Source organism: Pseudorca crassidens, chromosome 5 (genome assembly GCF_039906515.1).
Source record: "Pseudorca crassidens isolate mPseCra1 chromosome 5, mPseCra1.hap1, whole genome shotgun sequence".
Lineage (NCBI taxonomy): Eukaryota > Metazoa > Chordata > Mammalia > Artiodactyla > Delphinidae > Pseudorca > Pseudorca crassidens.
Window position 1 is genome coordinate 38,197,095 of NC_090300.1, and position 23,060 is coordinate 38,220,154.

The 23,060-nt window shown below is 38.6% G+C and overlaps 1 long non-coding RNA gene across 2 annotated transcripts in view; it reads right to left on the bottom strand.

Moving 5' to 3' along the window:
• Positions 1-305: 305 nt before the first annotated feature.
• LOC137224823 (uncharacterized) overlaps positions 306-23,060 on the bottom strand; it is a 111,700-nt gene continuing 88,945 nt past the window's right edge. The window contains exons 2-4 of one of the 2 annotated variants that reach the window (XR_010943516.1): positions 8,431-8,833; positions 2,449-2,728; positions 306-914 (exon numbers count right to left, since the gene is read on the bottom strand). This is a non-coding gene — a long non-coding RNA (uncharacterized lncRNA). Of the gene's footprint in view, positions 915-1,152; positions 2,729-8,430; positions 8,834-23,060 lie in introns of those variants that run through there. The other variant, XR_010943515.1, reaches the window with a different exon arrangement.

The following is a 23,060-nucleotide window of genomic DNA, read 5'->3' on the forward strand; positions in this document are numbered from 1 at the left end:
CTGAGGTTAAGCCAGACAAAGGAGACAGCGTCCACCTGGCTCTCTATTTCAGGAAACTCACCCCTGGAACCCAGCCACCATGCTGCAAATAAGTCCAAACTAGTCCATGCAGAGAGGCCACATGGAGAAGCCCGAATGGAGAGAAACTGTGGCCCCAAATGGCACCTAGTACCAGCTGCTAGTTGAGTGCACGAGCCTTCAGATGATTCCTGCTCCCAGCTTCACATCTTCTACCTGATGCCCCAGGCATCAGGGAAGAGGAAGCCAGCCCTGCTGTGCCCTGTCCAAATTTGTTACCCACAGAATTTGAGAGCATAATAAATGTCTGCTTTATTCCACTCAGTTTTAGGGTAATTTGTTTTGCAGCCACAGTAACTGTAACAAAACCTTTCCTGATATTTTATCTTTCATTTCATCTTTAGATTACTCAGAGTGACTTTTGCAAACAATCTAAACATTATATAACATCCAGAGTAGTGAAAGGATTATTTCTGCCCATCCACATTTCAATGAAATAAGATTTTGTTCCTCCATTTGGAAAACGAAGGCAATTCTCAAGGTCATGGATGAAAACAAAACAGCTGGAATGTTTCCTATCTTTATTTCTTATAGGAAGACAATGTTTTCTAAACTAAAACTCTGTTTTAGTTTGATAAGGCTCTTGAGCCCACAGAAAATATAGTAGTTATTTTTGTGCCTCCTTGGCTTCCTTTAATTTCCAAAGAGTTGAAAAGAGTGGAGAGCAGTTTCAAAAAGAGACCAATAGGGCTTCCCTGGTGGCGCAGTTGTTAAGAGTCCGCCTGCAGATGAAGGGGACGCGGGTTCGTGCCCCGGTCCGGGAAGATCCCACATGCCGCGGAGCAGCTGGGCCCGTGAGCCATGGCCGCTGAGCCTGCGCGTCCGGAGTCTGTGCTCTGCAATGGGAGAGGCCACAACAGTGAGAGGCTCGCGTACCACAAAAAAAAAAAAAAAAAAAGAGACCAATAGTAACTTCAGGGCCCATTAATCTGAGAGGGAACCAGAGCAAGTGGCCTGCAGGGCTGGTTTTCATAAAGATAAAATTAGTAAGAACCTCTTTAGTAAGGAAAAGGGTGGGTGAGGAATAAGTGAGAAATGTCATGAAAATATAAAATAGTAATAAGGGATAAAAACTTTCCAATAACCTTTCTGTAATTGAGAGACAGTTTTCATTTTAACTCACATTTTCATCAAAGTTACAAGGAAATTCAAACTGAACTTCTTTTTTCTGTCTACACTCCCTCACCCTCCAGTAACTCATCTAGCCTCTAGCTTTGAATCTTTCCTCTTTTCTCACAAGTCCCAAATTTGTATCTTCAGCCCAGATCTTGTCCCTACACTCTAGACTCATATCCATCTGCTACCCAGCATCTCCACTTGATGTCTAACAGGCATCTCAAGTTCAGATTCTCCAAAAAACAGACTTCTGATATCCCTCCCCAAACCTGTTCCTCTCCCGGCCTTCTCCACTTTAGGTGATAGAAATTCTACCCTTCCAACGGCTCAGGACAAAAACCTTGACATCACCTTGACCTCACTTTCACAAACCACAGCCAACCCATCAGCAAATCCTGATGGCTCTAGCCTCAAATCATATCCGGAATCTAACCATTCTCACGACCTCCACCACTGCTAATTCCATCCAAGCCAACATCATCTCTCATCTGGATTGTTGCCACAGCCTCCTAACAGGTCTCCCTGCCTCCATCCTTTCTTTCCTGTGGTATGTTCTCACCCCAGGAACCATAATAATCCTTTAAGAATATAAGTCAAATCGTGTGCTTCCTCAGATTGGAATCATCTACTGACTTTGCATCTCATTCAGAATAAATGCCCCAATCCTTAAAATGTCAAATAAGACCCATCATGATTGGCACCCTATTACTTCTCTCTTACCCCTCTGCCCCTGGCTCACTCTGCTCCAGGCTCACTGGCTTCCTGACTGTTCCTAGAAGATACCAAGTACCCTCCTGCCATGGTGCTTTTGGACTTGCTCTTCCCTTTTCCAGGAACACCCCAAACTCCAACCCCACCCCATATCTGTGTGGCTCATTTCGCACCTCCTTCACCTTATCAACAAAGAGGTACCTCACCACCCTGTTTAGAACAACAAATACCATGCCCTCCAGATTCCTCTTCCCAATTTTATTTTTCTTCAAAGACCTTATTACTCCTCAACATTAAATAAGTAAATAAACAGACATGTTTGTTCATTCACTTACTGCCCATGTTCCCCATTTAGAATGTAAGTTCCATTAGAGCAAGGTTTTTTTTTTAGTCTATTTTGCATATGGCTGAACTTCCAGTGCCCAGAGTAGTTTCTGGCATATAATAGTCACATAAATGGTCAGAATAACATACACCTGTCGATGAATGAATAAACAAACAAAGGAACAATTAGACCATAGTTGATTCACAGCCAAGCACCACCTGTGCTGAAGGCAGAAGACACATGGAGAGCTTTAGAGAATGCCCACATCTGCCTGGCCAGCTCCTGGGTACACAAGTTGCTCTGGAAATTCTCCTGAGTGCAACGTGATGGCAGTTAGACTTGAGGGTCTTGGGTCACTCTTGTCTTCACCCCAGGGGACACAGCATTGCTCCATGAAAAGCATAAGCTTTAGTATCCAGAGACTGGTGTTAAAGCCCACGAACTGTTTGGATGATTCTGGACAAGTCACTTAACCACATTGAGTCTTGGTTTCCTTATCTGTAAAACAAAAACAATATCAGTTATTTTTCATAACAGATGCAATAAAGATTAAATGAGGTAACATATGGAAACAATGATCTATAAATTATAAAGGGGTAAATAAAAATAAAGGTTGTAATTATATAAGAAAACAACCTTGATTTGAGCCTACTTAGTAATTAAAGCAGAGTCACATATCCAGTGTAATTGATGGGTACCTGATTAGTCATATAAATGGCCAAAATGACTGGTTGGTTATTGCTGTGAGACTTAACTGGCCTAAAAGGGGAGGCAACTGGGAAATTTTTTAGTACCCACAAGTGGTGTATACTCTACATTCATTAGTTCATTTTATCCTAATAAAAATTCATGGGAGGTAAGTATTACAGAAGTCACATTAAAGTGATAAGTGAGGTTCAGAGAGTTTAAGTAACTTGCCAAAACTCCCTTGGTCAGGTAGCTAGGAATTACAAGGCCATTTCCAAATCACCAAGTCATGTTCTTGGACTTTAAAAATTAAAACTCCCTACCAGTGATTTTTAAATGTGTTAAAGACAGGTTGTCCATATAAAATGTAGATGAAAGGGATATTACAGAAGAATATGAAATATTTCATCAAAATTCATAGAAAATGAGAAAAGCCTGATACAAAAGGATACATACTCTTTGATTCCATTGAGATGAAATTCTAGAACAGACAAAAGCTGTGGTGATAAAATCAAAATAGTGATTAATTCATGTGTGTTGGGTGTGGGGGGCAGGGATTGATTGGGAAGGGGCTATGGGAACTTAATAGGGAGATAGAAATCTCTTTCACCTTGATAATGGGTTATATGGTGTATATATTTGTCAAAACTCATCAAACTGTATACTTAAGACCTGTGCATTTCACTGGACGTAAATTGTTGTCTTAGTGTGTTCTGGCTGCTTTAATACTGGTAGCTTATAAACTACTGAAATTTATTTCTCACATTTCTGAAGGCTGGAAGTCCACAGTGCTAGCATAGTCGAGTTCTGATGAAGGTCTGCTTATGGGCGGCCGACTTCTGGTTATGTCCTCACATGGTGGAAGGGGCAAGGGAGCTCTCTCTGGGGTCTCTTTTATAAGGGTATTAATCTCATTCATAAGGGCTCTATGAATTTGAGGGGGGATACAAAATCATTCAGACCATAGCAATTGAATTTTTAAGGTTTAAAGTCATGGAAAATTGATTTTTTTTAGGCTTGGAACCCGAGTGAAAGGTAAAGGCACTGTTTTAAGGACTTTTATTAAACCTCAGGAAAATCCAGTGATGTAGTTTGGAAATCTAACTCATCTCCAAGATGAAGAAGTTGAAACAATATACAGTAATTTTTATGGTCCACACAGTCAAGAGGGGTGGAGCTAGGATTCAAACCCTAGTGGGATGTAATTAACCCCCCACTACAGCTGTCTCTGAAGATGGCTTGTTATGACAACAATGAAGCTGGAAAAGGGAAGTTTGGGTTCATTTTTTCCAAATATATACCAAGTCTTTAGCCTCAGCATCATGTGGATAAACAGAATACATGAATACTTAGTAGCCAGTCCAGACCTTATTCAAAGAGGTGCCTTAGTAGGAAATTACAAGGAAAAATGATAATCTGTGACCCATATGGATAGAAATGATTAGATTGTGTCTCTTATACTACAATACATCTTATTTGTTTCTTCATATTTTACCTTACTTAAAAATTTTAAAAAACATTTAATCTTATCTTCATAGGAATAAATAAGGTAAGCATATGGCTTTGAGTTGTAACAAAGAATGAACATTATATTGAATAGCCACCATAACCAAGATTAAAATCATTTCAAATGAACCCCATTTAAAACTAATGTGGAAGCTTTAGCCACATTGTATCATGTGGCCTATTTTCAATACACCTCCCTTTGTACAATAGCTTTGATTTAACGTGGGAGAAGAGGCAAGAATAAAAATGTCTCAGAATAGATAGGAGCCTTATGGAACATTATTCCCCTAAAGTCCCTTCCTTTAATGACTGAATTCACTACATCTTCCTTAGAAAGGCAAAATGATAGGTAATTTCAATTCAAAAAACCATGCAGAACATAGCCAACTTAGCAGTCACAAAAAAGAATTCAGAGGAAGCAGGGAAGATATTAACCACCATAACAAAACAACAGAAGATAAATAATAGAATCTCGCTTACCACACAGGCCTCTAACTATAGGGAATAAAACTTCCTTGATATTTTTCTCAAATGAGACATTAAACAGAAAGGCCTTGGAAGAGAGAAGCATTTATTTGGGTGAAAGAAACATAAAATAGTTACATGATATAAATAATGGTAATACTAAAGAACATAACTGGCTCATGCAAGCAAAAACTTTTGCAAAACCTCTAAACTACAGTGCAGAGGAGTTCAGGTTTGTTACAGGAGGCCTTAAAACAGTGCTGTCCACTAGAAATTTCTGTGATGGTAGAAATGTTCTTTATCTGTTCTGTCCAATGTGGTAGCTGCAAGCCACATGTGGCTAGTTGAGCACTTAAAATGTGGCTAGTGTGACTGAGGAACTGAAGTTTTAATTTTATTTAATTAATTTAAATTTAAATAACCAAATGTGGCTAATGGTCATTGTATTGGACAGTATAGCATGGTTTCAAAGAAATAAACATTTGAGACTAAACCCCATCAGGGGTTTCAAAGAAATCCCTGATGACTCTGTCATTTCCCAAACTGACTTTTGAACGTTAATCAGTCTGTATGGTTTAAAGAGTTCAATTTGTTGTAGACACCTGCTGTTCCCAGGGGTGAAACTTATAGCCATGTCTGATGAAGGTTTGCCTCATAGTAATGAAATGGATTGTGACATTCAGAAACACTCTCACTCCTCACCTTGGCCCATGAGATTCCCAGAGTATGGCCTTACACAGAGTTGATGTAGTCCTTTACCTGATTCTTAGATTCTAAACCAAGAAAATAAAAAGGTCTCTGATGGGTTTCTTGGGAAGAAAATAAAATTGGTCTGACAGCCTGGCCTCTCTTCAGCAAGAGCTTGTTGCTGTTCTTAATAGATTTCTTCCATGTGGCCAGCTCTGCCACATGCTATAATGCTATAGCATTATAATCCTCTAACTTTCTATCCTCTACCAAATAAATTTAGTCCTTGGTAGAAACCACCCATGGAGTCTATGTGGTGAAATTCACTTCAACTAACCAAAGCATTAAGCTTTTGTTATGAAGATCACAAATTTAGCTAAAGATGGAATGCAGATTTCATTTAATCAACTGGTAATAACTGCCTGGAGCAGTTATTAATAATAAATTAATAATATCCCTAATCTTACATATAGAAAACCCTTAAGACTTCACCAAGAAACTATTAGAACTAATAAATGAATCTAGTAAAGTTACAGGATAGAAAATCAACATACAGAAGTCAGTTCCATTTCTATACACTAACAAAGAACTATCTGAAAGAGAAATAAGGAAAATCACATTTACAAGAGCATCTAACAATAAAATACTTAAGAATAAATTTAACCAAGGAGGTGAAAACTCTGTACTCCTAAAGTTATAACACACTGATGAAAGAAATTGATGAAGAGGCAAGTAAATGGAAAAATACCCTATGCCCATACATCAGAATAATAATATTATTAAATATTATTATTAATAAAATGTTCACACTACCCAAAGACATCTATAGATTCAATGCAATCCCTATCAAAATTCCAATGAAATTTTTCACAGAAATAGATACTTCAATCCTAAAATTTGTGTGGAACCACAAAAGTCCCCCAGTAGCCAAAACAATCATGAGAAAGAAGAACACAGCTGAAGGCATTACATTTTCTGTTTCAAACTATATTACAAAACTATGGTAATAAGAACAGTAAGTTAGTGGCATAAAAACAGACACCCAGACCAATCGAACAGAATCAAGAGTCCAGAAATAAACCCACACATATACCATCAACTAATATTTGACAAACCAAGAATATTCAATGGGGAAATTATATTCATATAGAGAAGAATGAATTTGGATTTGTATCTTACACAACTCAGAAATATTAACTCAAAATGGATTAAAAACTTACATTAAGACCTGAAACCATAAAACTCCTGGAAGAAAACATAAGAAAAGCCTCCTTGGCATTGGCCCTGGCAATGATTTTTTGGATATGACACAAAAACCACAAGTAACAAAAACAATAAACAACAAGTGGGACTACATCAAACTATAAAAAGCTTCTGCACAGCAAAGGAAACAATCAACAAATTGAAAGGGCAACCTACAGAATGGGAGAAAATATTTGTAAGCCTCTGAGAAGGGGTTAATATCATAATTACATAAGGAACCCATACAATTCAATAGCAATGAGACAAATAATCTGATTTTAAAATGGACAAAGACTTGAATAGACATTTTTCCAAACAAGACACACTAACGGCTAGCAGGTATATAAAAATGTACTCAACATCACTAATCACAGGGAAATGTAAATCAAAACCACAAAGAGATATCACCTCACAATTGTTAGATTGGTTATCATCAAAAAGCCAAGAGATAACAAGTGCTGTTGAGGATAAGGAGAAATCACTGTGCACTGCTCATAGGAATGTAAACTGGTACAGTTACTACAAAAAAAGATGAAGTTTCCTCAAAAAATTAAAAATATAACTACTGTATGATCCAGAAATCTGACTTCTGGGTATATATTGGAAGGAAAAGAAATCACTATCTTGAAGGGATATCTTCAATCCTATGTTCATTGCAGCATTAATTATAGCCAAGAAATGGAATCTACCTGTCTGTCAATGGATAGATAGATGCATAAAGAAAATGTTCTGTGTATATATATATATGCGATGGAATATTATTCAGTCATAAAAGAAGGAAATCTTGACGTTTGCTGTAATGTGAATAACACTTGAGATCATTATGCTAAATAAAATAAGTCTAACAGAGAAAAACAAATACTGTATGATCCTTATACAGTATCCTTATAAATACTTATATGTGGAATCTAAAAAAGCTGAACTCATAGAAAAAGTAGATTGATGGTTGCCAGGAGTTGGGGGGTGGGGGAAATGGGGGTATATTGGTCAAAAGGTGTAAACTTTCAGTTACATGGTAAATAAGTTCTGGGGGGTTAATGTACAGCATGGTGATTACAGTTAACAATATTGTATACTTGAAAAAAACAATAATGTCCTGAGGTGCCTTGAAGTGCACTTAGGTTTAGTGGAAAATCATGCTGTAATCATTTAGTAATATTTTCCATGGGCTCACAAATGGGGACTTGTGGCTTCTGAGCTGTCTATCTGCCACCCCTATGTGAGCCAATGTAGTGATACACAGTTGAGGAAAACATAATCTAAACACATTTGCCACTAAATATCCAACAAGAGAGCACTATAGATATAACAGAGCACAGAGATAATATAGATCAATTGCAACGGGAATAATTGTGGCTGGCATCATGGAAGAGGTGGCATTTGAGCTGGATTTTGAAAGATGCATGGATTGTAGAGTGATAATGTGGAGGCATTACTGACAATAACAGACACAGGGATGCACAGCATGTCAGAGGAAGGGCAGATGTGTGACAAAGGTAGAAGGAGGTACACTGAAAGATACTGCTGAAAAGACAACATGGAGCCAAATCCATAAAGGCTTTGGATGTCATGCTACAGAACTTTTTTAAAAAATGAATTTATTACTTACTTACTTATTTATTTATTTTTGGCTGTGTTGGGTCTTCGTTGCTGTGCACGGGCTTTCTCTAGTTGCGGTGAGTGGGGACTATTCTTTATTGCAGTGCGTGGGCTTCTCATTACGGTGGCTTCTCTTGTTGTGGAGCACGGGCTCTAGGCATGCAGACTTCAGCAGTTGCAGCACATGGGCTCAGTAGTTGTGGCTCACAGGCTCTAGAGTGCAGACTCAGTAGCTGTGGGGCACAGGCTTAGTTGCTCTGCAGCATGTGGGATCTTCCCGACCCAGGGCTCGAACCCATGTCACTGCATTAGAAGGTGGATTCTTATCCACTGTTCCACCAGGGAAGTCCCAGAACTTGTTTTGTAGTGATAGGTAACCAGCAAAAAATTTTGAGCAAAGCTGTAGCATGGTCAGATCTGTATTTAAGAAGACAAGTTAGACTGCCATGAGCAGGATGGGTAGGTGAAACAAGACATCAAATGTAGCAGGACATTCTATTAATTTTCTGGTAATATACGCTTCAAAAATTGAGTTCAGAGGCCTTCTTATAACCATGACTGCTGGTTGCCAACCCAACGACCATTTTCTCTTCTTTATTAGTTTATAAAATCTTACTGTTGTTCAGACAGGAAAATGCACAAAGAAGTTGGGCCTTTCACCTTACTTCAGGAATTGAATCATTGTTGGTCCATAAGATTCATTGCTTTTTGCTAGAGATTTTTTTCAATAGGCACAGAAAAGGCATTCAACAAAATTCAGTGTATGTGCATGATAACTTTTGGAGGTGACGTATATGTTTATTACCTTGATTGTGGTTTCATAGGTGTATGCATATGTTCAAATTCATCAAATTTTATACATTAAATGTGTTTTTTTGTATACCAACTATATTTCAGTAAAGTTGTTTAGAAAAACTCTTGTCAAAGCAGGAATAGAAATGAGTTTCCCCCATCCAATAAAAGCTGTCAACAAAAATGTGTAACTAATGTTTTCCCTAATAGTGAAATACCGAACGCTTCCACCCCAAGATTGGGAGCAAGGCAAAGATGTCTGCTCTCACAACTTTTACTAAACATTGTCCTTAAGGTCTTAGTTGTTCACTAAAGCAAGAAAATAAGTAAAAAGCATAAAGTTTAGAAGGAAGAAGTAAAACTGTCTTTATTCACAGTCAACAGACTATATGTAAGAAATGTTTTAAATAATCTACTAAAAAACTGGTAGAATGAATAAATGAATTAACAAAGTCACAGAAAGAAAACAAGATCAATATACAAAAATCAATTGTATTTCTATATTTTAGAAATAAACATTTGGAAGATAGTCTTAAAAATACCATTTAAAGTATATAGCCAAAAGCATTGAAAGCAGGGATTCAAACAGATATTTGTACATCCATGCTCATAGCAGCGTTATTCACAATAGCCAAAAAGTGGAAGAAACCCAAGTATCCATTCCAATGATAAATGAATAGATAAATAAAATAGGACATATGCATACAATATAATATTATTCAGTCTTAAAAGGAAGGAAATTCTGACACATGTTACAACATGGATGAACCTTGAGGACATTATGCTAAGTGAGATAAGCCACTCACAGAAGGACAGATATTGTATGAGTCCACTTACAGGAGGGACCTAGAGGAGAAGTTACAGGACTCAAATTCATAGAGATAGACAGTACAATGGTGGTTTCCAAGAGCTGGGGGAAGGAGGAACTGGGGATTATTGTGTAAAGGGTACAAAGTTTCAGTTTGGGAAGATGAAAAGAGTTCTGGAGATGGATGGTAGCAATGGATGCACAACAGTGAGAACATACTTAATACCACGGACCTGTACCTTAAAAATAGTTAAAATGAAAAAATTTTATGTTATGTATACTTTACCAAAATTTTTAACTTCTTTAAAAATATCATTAACAGGTCTAAAGGAGGGCCTCTGGAGGCTGCAGTTCTGGAGTTTGGAGGTATCCAGTGTTCTGCTTATGCCTCTGAACCGTCTCCAGCTCAGCATTGCATCTCCTCATTCAGTTGTCTCACTATCCCCAGTGGTGTTCAAGGATTCACACTTTTTCCACAGTGCAGTGCTAACCATGGCAAGATGTGGCCGAATAGGTCTGCTAATGACAGCCTGACCTCATGTGTCAAGGTCCTGAATGCTCTTCCTGCTACCTTGTGCATTTATTGATTCTTTGGAGACACCTCATAGCTGCCATGTGGATGACAGGCTCTTGGTGTTCCAGCCAGGCATCAGGGCTGGGCCCCTGAGGTGGGAGAGCCAAGTAAAGGACATTGGTCCACCAAGACCTCCCAGTTCCACGTAATATCAAATGGCGAAAAACTCCCAGAGACCTCCATCTCAATGCCAAGACCCAGCATCACTCAACAACCAGTAAGCTACAGTGCTGGACACCCTATGCCAAACAACTAGCAAGACAGGAACACAACCCCACCCATTAGCAGAGAGGCTGCCTAAAATCATAATAGGGTGACAGACACCTCAAAACACACCACCCGACGTGGACCTTCACACCAGAAAGAAGAGATCCAGCCTCATCCACCAGAACATAGGCACTAGTCCCCTCCACCAGGAAGCCTATGAAACCCACTAAATCAACCTAAGCCACTGGGGGCAGACACTAAAAACAACGGTAACTATGAACCTGCAGCCTGCGAGAAAGAGACCTGAAACACAGGAAGTTAAGCAAAATGAGGAGACAAAGAAAATCAGCAGATGAAGCAGCAAGGTAAAAACCCACCAGACCTAACAAATGAAGAGGAAATAGGCAGTCTACCTGAAAAAGAATTCAGAATAATGATAGTAAAGATGATCCAAAATCCTGGAAATAGAATAGAGAAAATACAAGAAACGTTAAACAAGAACCTAGAAAAACTAAACAGCAAACAAAAAATCATGAACAGCGAATAAACGAAATTAAAAATCCTCTGGAAGGGATCAATAGCAGAATAACTGAGGCAGAAAAACGGATAAGTGACCTGGAAGATAAAAGAGTGGAAATAACTACTGCAGAGCAGAATGAAGAAAAAAGAATGAAAACAATTGAGGACAGTCTCAGAGACCTCTGGGACAATACTAAACACACCAACATTTGAATTATAGGGGTCTCAGAAGAAGAAGAGAAAAAGAAAGGGACTGAGAAAATATTTGAAGAGATTATAGTTGAAAACTTCCCTAATATGGGAACGGAAATAGTTAATCAAATCCAGGTAGCACAGAGAGTCCCATACAGGATAAATCTAAGGAGAAACTAACTGACACATATTAATCAAACTATCAAAAATTAAATACAAAAAAAATTTTTAAATAGCAAGGGAAAAACAACAAATAATATACAAGGGAATCCCCATAAGGTTAACAGCTGATCTTTCAGCAGAAACTCTGCAAGCAAGAAGGGAGTGGCAGGACATATTTAAAGTGATGAAAGGGAAAAACCTACAACCAAGATTACTCTATGCAGAAAGGATCTCATTCAGATTTGACAGAGAAATTAAAACCTTTACAGACAGGCAACAACTAAGAGAATTCAGCACCACCAAACCTGCTTTACAACAAATGCTAAAGGAATTTCTCGGCAGGAAACACAAGGGAAAGAAAAGACCTACAATAATAAACCCAAACAATTAAGAAAATGATAATAGGAACAGACATATCGAAAATTACCTTCAATGTAAATGGATTAAATGCTCCCACCAAAAGACATAGACTGGCTGAATGGATACAAAACAAGACCCATATATATTCTTTCTACAAGAGACCCACTTCAGACCTAGGGACACATACAGACTGAAAGTGAAGGGATGGAAAAAGATATTCCATGCAAATGGAAAGCAAAAGAAAGCTAGAGTAGCAATTCTCATATCAGAAAAAATAGACTTTAAAACAAAGCCTATTACAAGAGACAAAGTAGGACACTACATAATGATCAAGGGATAAATCCAAGAAGAAGATATAACAATTGTAAATATTTATGCACCCAACATAGGAGCACCTCAATCCATAAGGCAAATACTAACAGCCATAAAAGAGGAAATCGATAGTACCACAATTATAGTAGAGAACATTAACACCCCACTTTCCCCATTGGACAGATATCCAAAATGAAAATAAATAAGGAAACACAAGCTTTAAATGATACATTAAACAAGATGGACTTAATTGATATTTATAAGACATTCCATCCAAAAACAACAGAATACACATTTTTCTCAAGTGCTCATGGAACGTTCTCCAGGATAGATCATATCTTGAGTCACAAATCAAGCATTGGTAAATTTATTAAAATTGAAATCATATCAAGTACCTTTTCTGACCACAACGTTATGAGACTAGATAACAAAAACAGGAAAAAATCTGTACCAAATACAAGCACATGGAGGATAAACAATACACTACTTAACAACCAAGAGATCACAGAAGAAATCAAAGAGGAAATCAAAAAATACCTTGAAACAAATGACAATGAAAACACGACAACCCAAGACCTATGGCATGCAGCAAAAGCAGTTCTAAGAGGGAAGTTTATAGCAAAACAATGATACCTTAAGAAACAAGAAACATCTCAAATAAACAACCTAACCTTACACTTAAAGCAATTAGAGAAAGAACAAAAGAACCCCAAAGTTAGCAGAAGGAAAGAAATCATAAAGATCAGATCAGAAATAAATGAAAAAGAAACGAGGTAAATGATAGCAAAGATCAATAACACTAAAAGCTGGTTCTTTGAGAAGATAAACAAAATTGAAAAACCATTAGCCAGATTCATCCAGAAAAAAAGGGAGAAGACTCAAATCAATGAATTAGAAATGAAAAAGGATAAGTAACAACTGAAACTGCAGATATACAAAGGATCATGAGAGATTACTACAAGCAACTCTATGCCAATAAAATGGACAACCTGGAAGAAATGGACAAATTCCTGGAAATGCACAACCTTCTGAGACTGAACCAGGAAGAAATAGAAAATATGAATAGACCATTCACAAGCACTGAATTTGAAACTGTGATTAAAAATCTTCCAACAAATAAAAGCCCAGGACCAGATGGCTTAACAGGTGAATTCTATCAAACATTTAGAGAAGAACTAACACCTATCCTTCTCAAACTCTTCCAAACTATAGCAAAGGGAGGAACACTCCCAAACTCATTCTATGAGGCCACCATCACCCTGATACCAGCAGCAGGCAAAGATGTCACAAAAAAAGAAAACTACAGACCAATACCACTGATAAACATAGATGCAAAAATCCTCAACAAAATACTAGCAAACAGTATCCAACAGCACATTAAAAGGGTCACACACCATGATCAAGTGGGGTTTGCAAGGATTCTTCAATATACGCAAATCAATCAATGTGATACACAATATTAAAAAATTGAAGGAGAAAAACCAAATGATCTTCTCAAGAGATGCAGAAAAATTTTTTGACAAAATTCAACCCACATTTATGATAAAACCCCTCCAGAAAGTAGGCATAGAGGGAACTTTCCTTAACATAATAAAGGCCATATATGACACCCACAGCCAACATCGTCCTCAGTGGTGAAAAACTGAAACCATTTCCACTAAGCTCAGGAACAAGACAAGGTTTCCCACTCTCACCACTATTATTCAACATAGTTGTGGAACTTTTAGCCACAGAAATTAGAGAAGAAAAAGAAATGCAAATCAGAAAAGAAAAAGTAAAGCTGTCACTGTTTGCATATGACATGATACTATACATAGAGAAACCTAAAGATGCTACCAGAAAACTACTAGAGCTAATCAATGAATTTGGTAAAGTAGCAGAGTAAAAAATTAATGCACAGAAATCTCTTGCATTCCTATACACTAATGATGAAAAATCTGAGAGAGAAATTAAGAAAACACTCCCACTTACCATTGCAACTAAAAGAATAAAATATCTAGGAATAAACCTACCTAAGGAGACAAAACCTGTATGCAGAAAATTATAAGATACTGATGAAAGAAATTAAAGATGATACAAAGAGATAGAGAGATAATACCATGTTCTTGCATTGGAAGAATCAACATTGTGAAAATGACTCTACTACCCAAAGCAATGTACAGATTCAATGCAATCCCTATCAAACTACCACTGGCATTTTTAACAGAACTAAAACAAAGAACTTCACAATTTGTATGGAAACAAAAAAGACCCTGCATAGCCAAAGCAATCTTGAGAAAGAAAAACAGAGCTGGAGGAATCAGGCTCCCTGACTTCAGACTATGCTACAAAGTTACAGTAATCAGGACAGTATGGCACTGGCACAGAAACAGAAATATAGAACAATGGAACAAGATAGAAAGCCCAGAGATAAACCCATGCACATATGGTCACCTTATCTTTGATAAAGGAGGCAAGAATATACAGTGGAGAAAAGACAGCCTCTTCAATAAGTGGTGCTGGGAAAACTGGACAGCTACATGTAAAAGAATGAAATTAGAACACTCCCTAACACCATACACAAAAATAAACTTAAATGGTTTAAAGACCTAAATGTAAGGTGAGAGACCATCAAACTCTTAGAGGAAAACATAGGCAGAACACTCTATGACATAAATCGTAGCAAGATCCTTTTTGAGCCCCCTCTAGAGAAATGGAAATAAAGACAAAAATAAACAAATGGCACCTAATGAAACTTAAAAGCTTTTGCACAGCAAAGGAAATCATAAACAAGACGAAAAGACAACCCTCAGAATGGGAGAAAATTTTTGCAAATGAAGAAACTGACAAAGGATTAATCTCCAAAATTTACAAGCAGCCCATGCAGCTCAATATCAAAAAAACAAACAACTCAATCCAAAAATGGGTAGAAGACCTAAATAGATATTTCTCCAAAGAAGATATACAGATTGTCAACAAACACATGAAAGAATGCTCAACATCATTAATCATGAGAGAAATGCAAATCAAAACTACAATGTGATATCATCTCACACTGGTCAGAATGGCCATCATCAAAAAATCTAGAAACAATTAATGCTGGAAAGGGTGTGGAGAAAACGGAACCCCCATACACTGTTGGTGGGAATGTAAATTCATATAGCCACTCTGGAGAATAGTATGGAGGTTCCTTAAAAAACTAAAAATAAAACTACCATAGGCCCCAGCAATCCCACTGCTGGGCATATACCCTGAACAAACCGTAATTCATAAAGAGTCATGTACCACAATGTTCATTGCAGCTCTATTTACAATAACCAGCACATGGAATCAACTGAAGTGTCCATCAACAGATGAATGGATAAAGAAGATGTGGCACATATATACAATGGAATATTACTCAGCCATAAAAAGAAATGAAGTCGAGTTATTTATAGGGAGGTGGATGGACCTAGAGTCTGCCATACAGAGTGAAGTAAGTCAGAAAGAGATAAACAAATACCATGTCCTAACACATATACATGGAATCTAAAAAAAAAAAAAAAAAAAAAAGGTCACGAAGAACCTAGGGGCAAGATGGGAATAAAGATGCAGACCTACTAGAGAATGAACTTGAGGACACGGGGAGGGGGACAGATAAGCTGGGACAAAGTGAGAGAGTGGTAGTGTATATATGGACATATATACACTATGAAATCTAAAATAGATAGCTAGTGGGAAGCAGTCACATAGCACAGGGAGATCAGCTCAGTGCTTTGCGACCAGCTGGAAGGGTGGGAGGGAGGGAGACGCAAGAGGGAGGAGATATGGGGATATATGTTTATGTATAACTGATTCACTTTGTTATAAAGCAGAAACTAACACACCATTGTAAAGCAATTATACTCCAATAAAAATGTTTAAAAATATCATTAACAGAAGGGCACAAACACACACACACACACACACACACACACACACACACATAATTTAACAAATGACATGCAAGTCCTATACACCAAAGCCCTATATGCAAAACATAGCTGAGCAAAATTATAGAAGGCCTAAGTAAATGGAGCAAAAAAAAAAAATGTTGGAGGGGCTTCCCTGGTGGCGCAGTGGTTGAGAGTCTGCCTGCCAGTGCAGGGGACACGGGTTCGAGCCCTGGTCTGGGAGGATCCCACATGCCGCGGAGCAACTGGGCCCGTGAGCCACAACTACTGAGCCTGCGCGTCTGGAGCTTGTGCTCCACAGCAAGAGAGGCTGCGACAGTGAGAGGCCCGCACACCGCGATGAAGAGTGGCCCCCGCTCGCCGCAACTAGAGAAGGCCCACACACAGAAACTTAGACCTAACACAGCCAAAAATAAATAAATAAATTAAAAAAAAAAAAAATGTTGGAAACTCATCCTACCTGATTTCAAGACTTATTATAAAGGTACCGTAATCAAGACAGTGTGGTATTGGTAAGGATAAATAGATTAGTAGAACAGATTAGAAAGCCCAGAAATGGACCACACATTTATAGTCAATTGATTGGAACAAAAGAGCTAAGGCAATTCAACTGGGAGAAAGAAAGTCTTTTTAATAAAGGGTGCTGGTACAACTGGAAAAGTACACGGAAAAATATTAACATGAGATGAATTATAAACCTAAATACAACAGTTTAAACTATAAAGTTTCTAGGAGACACACATATGGTCTGGGTGGTAGCCCAAGAATTTGCATTTCAGACAAGTTTCCCAGATGATGTGCAGGCTGCTGGCCCAGGGACCACATTTTAACATTGTTTTTTAACAGTGTGGAGCAAGAAAAAAAAGTGATAACATTTTTTTTTTCACTCAACTCTTCCCCTTGAATAATTAGAAAGTAAAATAGTAACTTCTTAGTAATAAATTGAAACTATTAATAATTTAGGATTAAGTAGAAATGATAGAAGCTGTGAAGAAATATCTTTTTCAGCCATGTTGAATTTAGGACTAGGAAATAACAGTTTTTTGAGAAGCCTAACTGGATACGGTATACCAAGAGAAATTTACTGCCTTAACCCAAAGAAAAATAGTCGTGCATATAATATGTACCCTTGCTTATGTGCCCAACACGAAGATAAGATATTCAAGTACATTTCAGCCTGGCAGCCCATTCTGCTAGGTCATGCTCCATGATGAAATGTCATTGCCATTTCCCTGAATTAGAAAAAAGCCTTCTGTATGGAGACTTCCCTAATGTTCTTCTGTGATTTGCCATTACAATCACTCTCCATGTCATGCTTCTTTTTGCTTTTTTTTTTTTTTTTTTTTTTTTTTGCGGTACGCGGGCCTCTCACTGCTGTGGCCTCTCCCGCCGCGGAGCACAGGCTCCGGACGCGCAGGCCCAACGGCCATGGCCCACGGGCCCGGCCTCTCTGCGGCACGCGGGATCCTCCCAGACCGGGGCACGAACCCACGCCACCCACATCGGCAGGCGGACCCTCAACCACTGGGCCACCAGGGAAGCCCTATTTTTGCTATTTTCTTTGAAGTTTTAGCCAGGCAGTTTGCAGCTAGTACATATTCCTTAGAGCAGTAAACAAGCTTTAAACAAATAGGTAGCATCAAGGAATTTTGGAGCTTTATAAAGGGGACCTTACAGATGACGATCTTACAGAGAGGCAGAGAGAGTGCAAGGCTTTAGAGCATGGGCTATAGAGTTTGGCAGCTCTGAGTTAAAATCCTGCTCTACCATTTAACTAGGAAGGATTTCTAGAGCAGTTTCTTCAACCATTTAAGGTCTCAGTTTTCTCACATGTAAGAAGAGACAATCTCTTGTGAAGATTAAATGGGACAATATGTAGAAAGTACTCAGCCCCTTGCGTGAGCCTAGTGTGAGTAACTATTGTAAGTATAATTGGGATAGTATCTTAAACCATATAAATGTGCATTTCTCCTTTGTATTTCCATATGAAGCATCTCCTTAACCAGTATAAAGCATTAATCTGGGGAAGGGGATGGCCAGGGAGTATGGAGTAGAAAGGGAAAGAAAAGACAATTAGGAGATTTATTGCAGAAACATAAAGAAAATAATTAATATTCAGATTCTAGCAGGCAACAAAAATGTTTTTGAGCACAAACTGAGAGAGAGAGAGAGAGAGAGAGAGAGACGAAAACTGAGGTGCTGAGCATTTTATTTGAGAGACTGAGTGTTGACCTAAAGGGGCCACGTGGTAGGTTTCTTGCCAAACTGATTGCTGTCATGCCTCTCTTTGTATCCAAGCCCTTTGCACCATGACTTTGCATGCCTCCATCAGGTGAATGGTCCAGCAGACTAAACAACAAGTGCAAAGACACTGAGGCAAGAAGGAGCTTGACAGTGTTCAAGAAACACAGAGAAGGCCAGTGTGGTTGGAGTGCAGGGAGAGGGACTGGAGAATGATAGAAAGTGAAGTCAGAGAGAGGACAACACCAGATCATACACAGCCTTTGAGACTAGAAATCTCTGGCAACAGTAGAAGGAAAAGCCCAAATCACTGTGGCCTGCTTATACATGAGTACAGAAGGACCTATGGTTAAAATATCAAAATGCTTTCATTCCAGTTGGTAAATAGCCACTGTGCTGATCCCACCTAAAAGTCCCCTCAGCTCTGGCCAGCCATGCCCCTCCCTGAGGGCCATAAACCTTCCAGGATCCTGTAATTTAAGAATTCAGGGTAACTAGAAGCCTCTAACCCTGATCTAGTGCCATGACTACAGATGCGTAACATTATCCCCAGGCAAAAGGAAGAGCATTTCTTTATATACATCTTTATGAAGTTCAAAATAAACATGTATTCATTCACTTAGTAAATATTTATTAAGTACCAACTATGGGCCAGGAGGTATTAGAGGTGTCGGGGATGAGTGAGAGTAAACAGACCAGTTTCTGCCCTCACAAAGCTTAGAGTTTGTACTTTAGGCCAATTATTGCCTGTAGGGAGTAATTTTTAGGCAGTGGTTCTTAACCTAAACTACACAGCAGAATCACCAGAGGGTTTTTAAAAGTACTGATACCTAGGTCCCACCCCAAGAGGGTCTGATTTAATTCCTCTGAGTAGTGGCCAGGGCATTGGAAATTTCTAAAAGTCCGCCAGCTGATTCAATGTGCTACCAGGGCTGAGAACTTCTCTCCTAGAGATATGAGCCAACGTGGATGACAGAGTGGAACTGTGACATTTTAGTAAAATTTATGGTTGCAAACCTAGAGAGTTAAGTCTTCACTGCATTTTAATGCATAAAGATAAATCAAGATGGAAACATGATTCTTTCAAAGGTGTTTTTCAGAAACTTCTGGAGGCCGTCTTTGTAGAATGGTGTCCTGACTAATGCTGCCTGGCAGTCTGACCCAATGTTAGGCAGGTCAACTCCACGTATTCTGCCAATACTCAGCAAAACTCTGGGCTTTGTGAAATAGAATTCCTGAGGAGAAGGACCTGTAAATGTGAACACTCCTATCCTTCTCTTCCCCCACCCATGACCTGTCTGCACGTCCCACCCAAAGCCAGCAGTCAGTCTGAGGAATGGGTGAACGCCCAGGACTCCATGCCATAGGTAAGGAATCCAGCCCTTGGGGTCAACAACCAAAACTTGAGATTGCTTTTCACACGGATTTATTACCTCTCCAAACCACTTTCCAGTTGCTTCCTTCAGCTGTCCATCAAGTGACAAATGTTTAGGATGAAACAGAATGAGAAACTCCTTGAAAAGATTTGACCCAAAGGAGAGTCGAGAGGAGCTATGGAAAGGGAAACATGCACCAAACGCTGGGCTGCAGCATAAAGATTTTTCTAGATTCATTAGGTCACAGAGAAGCATCAAAGCACATTCTAGGACAATGAATGTGCTCAGGGCTAGCTCTTGATTATTCTGTCCTAATGAAGGGGGACAATGATGTGAGTTTTCTGAAACAGCAGCTGATTTTAATGAGCGGTTTGGTTTTGACTCTGGAAATCACTACTAGGTAAATAAAAACGTACCCAGCATGTCTGACCATTTTTCAGCTGGGCAGCTTGGAATGTGGCCAAGAATGTAGAAAGAAAATGGCTAGCATTTCAAAATTCATCTGAGAAAACCCACAAAACAGAAGCATCTTAGTGGAAACAACAGAGCTCTGAATTATGATTTAGAAGGTAAGAATTCTTGTCTCTGGTCTATCGTGACCAGGTGTGTGACATGGGTAAGTAACTTCTCTTCTCTCTGTGCCTCAGTTTCCTCACTTTTAAAATGAGGGGACTAGACTTAAGTGATCTCCAGTAGAACAGATGGGTAAAATGGAATTTAATATCTGAGAGAGAGAGAAAAAAAATACTGATGTGTGAAGCATGAAGACCACTGTCAGGGAGTAACCAAGTTTGTATTTGGAGCCCAAGACACTCGTAGGGGATGAGGGCAGGAGGGGATCAAGACGCTTACACTTTTTCTCAAAAATTATAACTAGTCAGGGCGAACTGGGGATTGCCCTGATCTATTCTTAGAGTCAGGGAAGGGCCACGAGAACCCTAGGTAAACTCACCACCAAGGAGAAAAGACAGGACCACCAGCCCAGCTTCTGCACCAACTTAGGAGTTCAAAAGTGTAGTGCACACTGGGACCAGACCCAACCTAGGATCAGGGAGCAGGCTTGAGTCCTGGGGAAGTGGCCATGTGAGTGAGGAGCTATAATGATGGGAATCCAAGTCAGGTTTGCCTGAAGCCCACCACTGGCTGAACTTACTCCTGAGGGCTGGGACCTTCTCTTTGGTCCTTTAAAGAAGAGCGGTGGCCAAAGCAAGCTACACTAGCGGCTTCCCCTAGAGCCACCAACCTCTGTGGAACGACAAGAGTCCCCAGTCTCAGTTGGGACTCCAGAAGTTGAAACAGAAATGACCAGGAGAGCCCTGGCCTATTAGAGGAAGGGGATCCCAGCAAAGGTCACTGTATTTCCTGTTCACTGGGCATGCGAGAGCTCCCGTATTCAACTTTGGGACCCCACCTGAGTGGTGTCTTATTTGCATCCCAAACTATGAATTGGAGCACTCCAGTTATAGATCTATAAGATCCCTTACAGCTCTAATATGATGTGGTTTTAGTGTACCCACACTAATATCACAAAGACTGACTTTATTTCAGAGTTTAGCATATAACTATCCCCTTAAGTTTGTAGACATTGGGACTCCTGTCTAAAAATAGGGAGAAATGGGTAAATTAGGGATCCATCTGTGACCATTACATAGCTTAAAATAAACACAAAAGGCGTATAACTGCTAATGATCCATGAATTCACTCCATATGCATGCATTAGAGATCATTAAAGTGAAAGCTGGGAATGCAAAAGATAATTATATAGTTTGAATATCTAAAAATTTTTCCTCATAGAGGGCATATTTGTATGTATGTGTAAAATATAAGTGTATTACCCCCAAATGGAAACTGAAACACATGCTTGCTTTAGTGGAAGGTGATCATTATATTAATTTCCTGTTTCAAATGGCCTTAGACAATAACCATCAGCTTTGTAAACATGCGGACCTCTTGATCCAGCAATTTCATATGTAGAAATTTAACCTGATGAAAATTTTCACCAGTATACAAAAACAAATATATATGAATGTTCATTGTCACAACATTGTTAACAACGAAAAAACTGAAAAGAATTGAAATATTCATTAATAAGGGATTAGTTAGATAAATTAGCAGGCATCCATATGCCAGGATACTCTGAAATTATTAAAAATAGTCAAATGTACTTTTATAGCAGAGAAATAATTTTATGTCAACTGAGGGAGCTGACATTTACAGTTTGTATGTTTGCCCCATATCCATTCCCTGCCTCAAATCAAATCTACATTGAGGCTGAGGCCTTCCTTGTGTCAGGGAAGTTTGGTTACAAAGAGTGCTGATCACAAAAAGATAATTCCTCACACAGGTCAGAATGGCCATCATCAAAAATTCTACAAACAGTAAATGCTGGGGAGAGTGTGGAGAAAGGGAACTTTCCTGCACTGTTGGTGGGAATGTAAATTGGTGCAGCCACTATGGAGAACAGTATGAAGGTTCTTTAAAAAACTAAAAATAGAGCTACCATATGACCAAGCAATCCCACTCCTGGGCATATATCCAAAAAGATAGATGCAGCCCAATGTTCACTGCAGCACTATTTACAATAGCCAAGACATGGAAACAACCTAAATGTCCATCAACAGATGAATAAATAAAAAAGATGTAGTATATTTATACAATAGAATATTACTCTGCCATAAAAAAGAATGAAATAATGCCATTTTCAGCAACATGAATGGACATAGAGATTATCATACTAAGTGAAGTAAGCCAGACAGAGAAAGACAAATATCATATGGTATCACTTACATGTGGAATCTAAAAAAAAAAAAAAAACAAATGAACTTATATACAAAACAGAAATAGACTCACAGACATAACAAACTTATGGTTACTAAAGGGGAAAGGGGGGAAGGGAAAAATTAGGAGTTTGGGATTAACATAAGCACACTGTTATACATAAAATAGATAACCAACAAGGACCTACTGTACAGCACAGGGAACTATACTCAATATTTTATAATAACCTATAAGGGAAAAGAATATATATATATTTATATATACATATGTGAACTTGAATCACTTTGCTGTCCACCTGAAACTAACGTTGTAAATCAACTATACTTCAATAAAAAAAAACACAAAAAGATAATTCTTAGTGCTTAGCACCAATGACAAGAGACCCAGAGAAAGGTATTCTCACCATCCCACT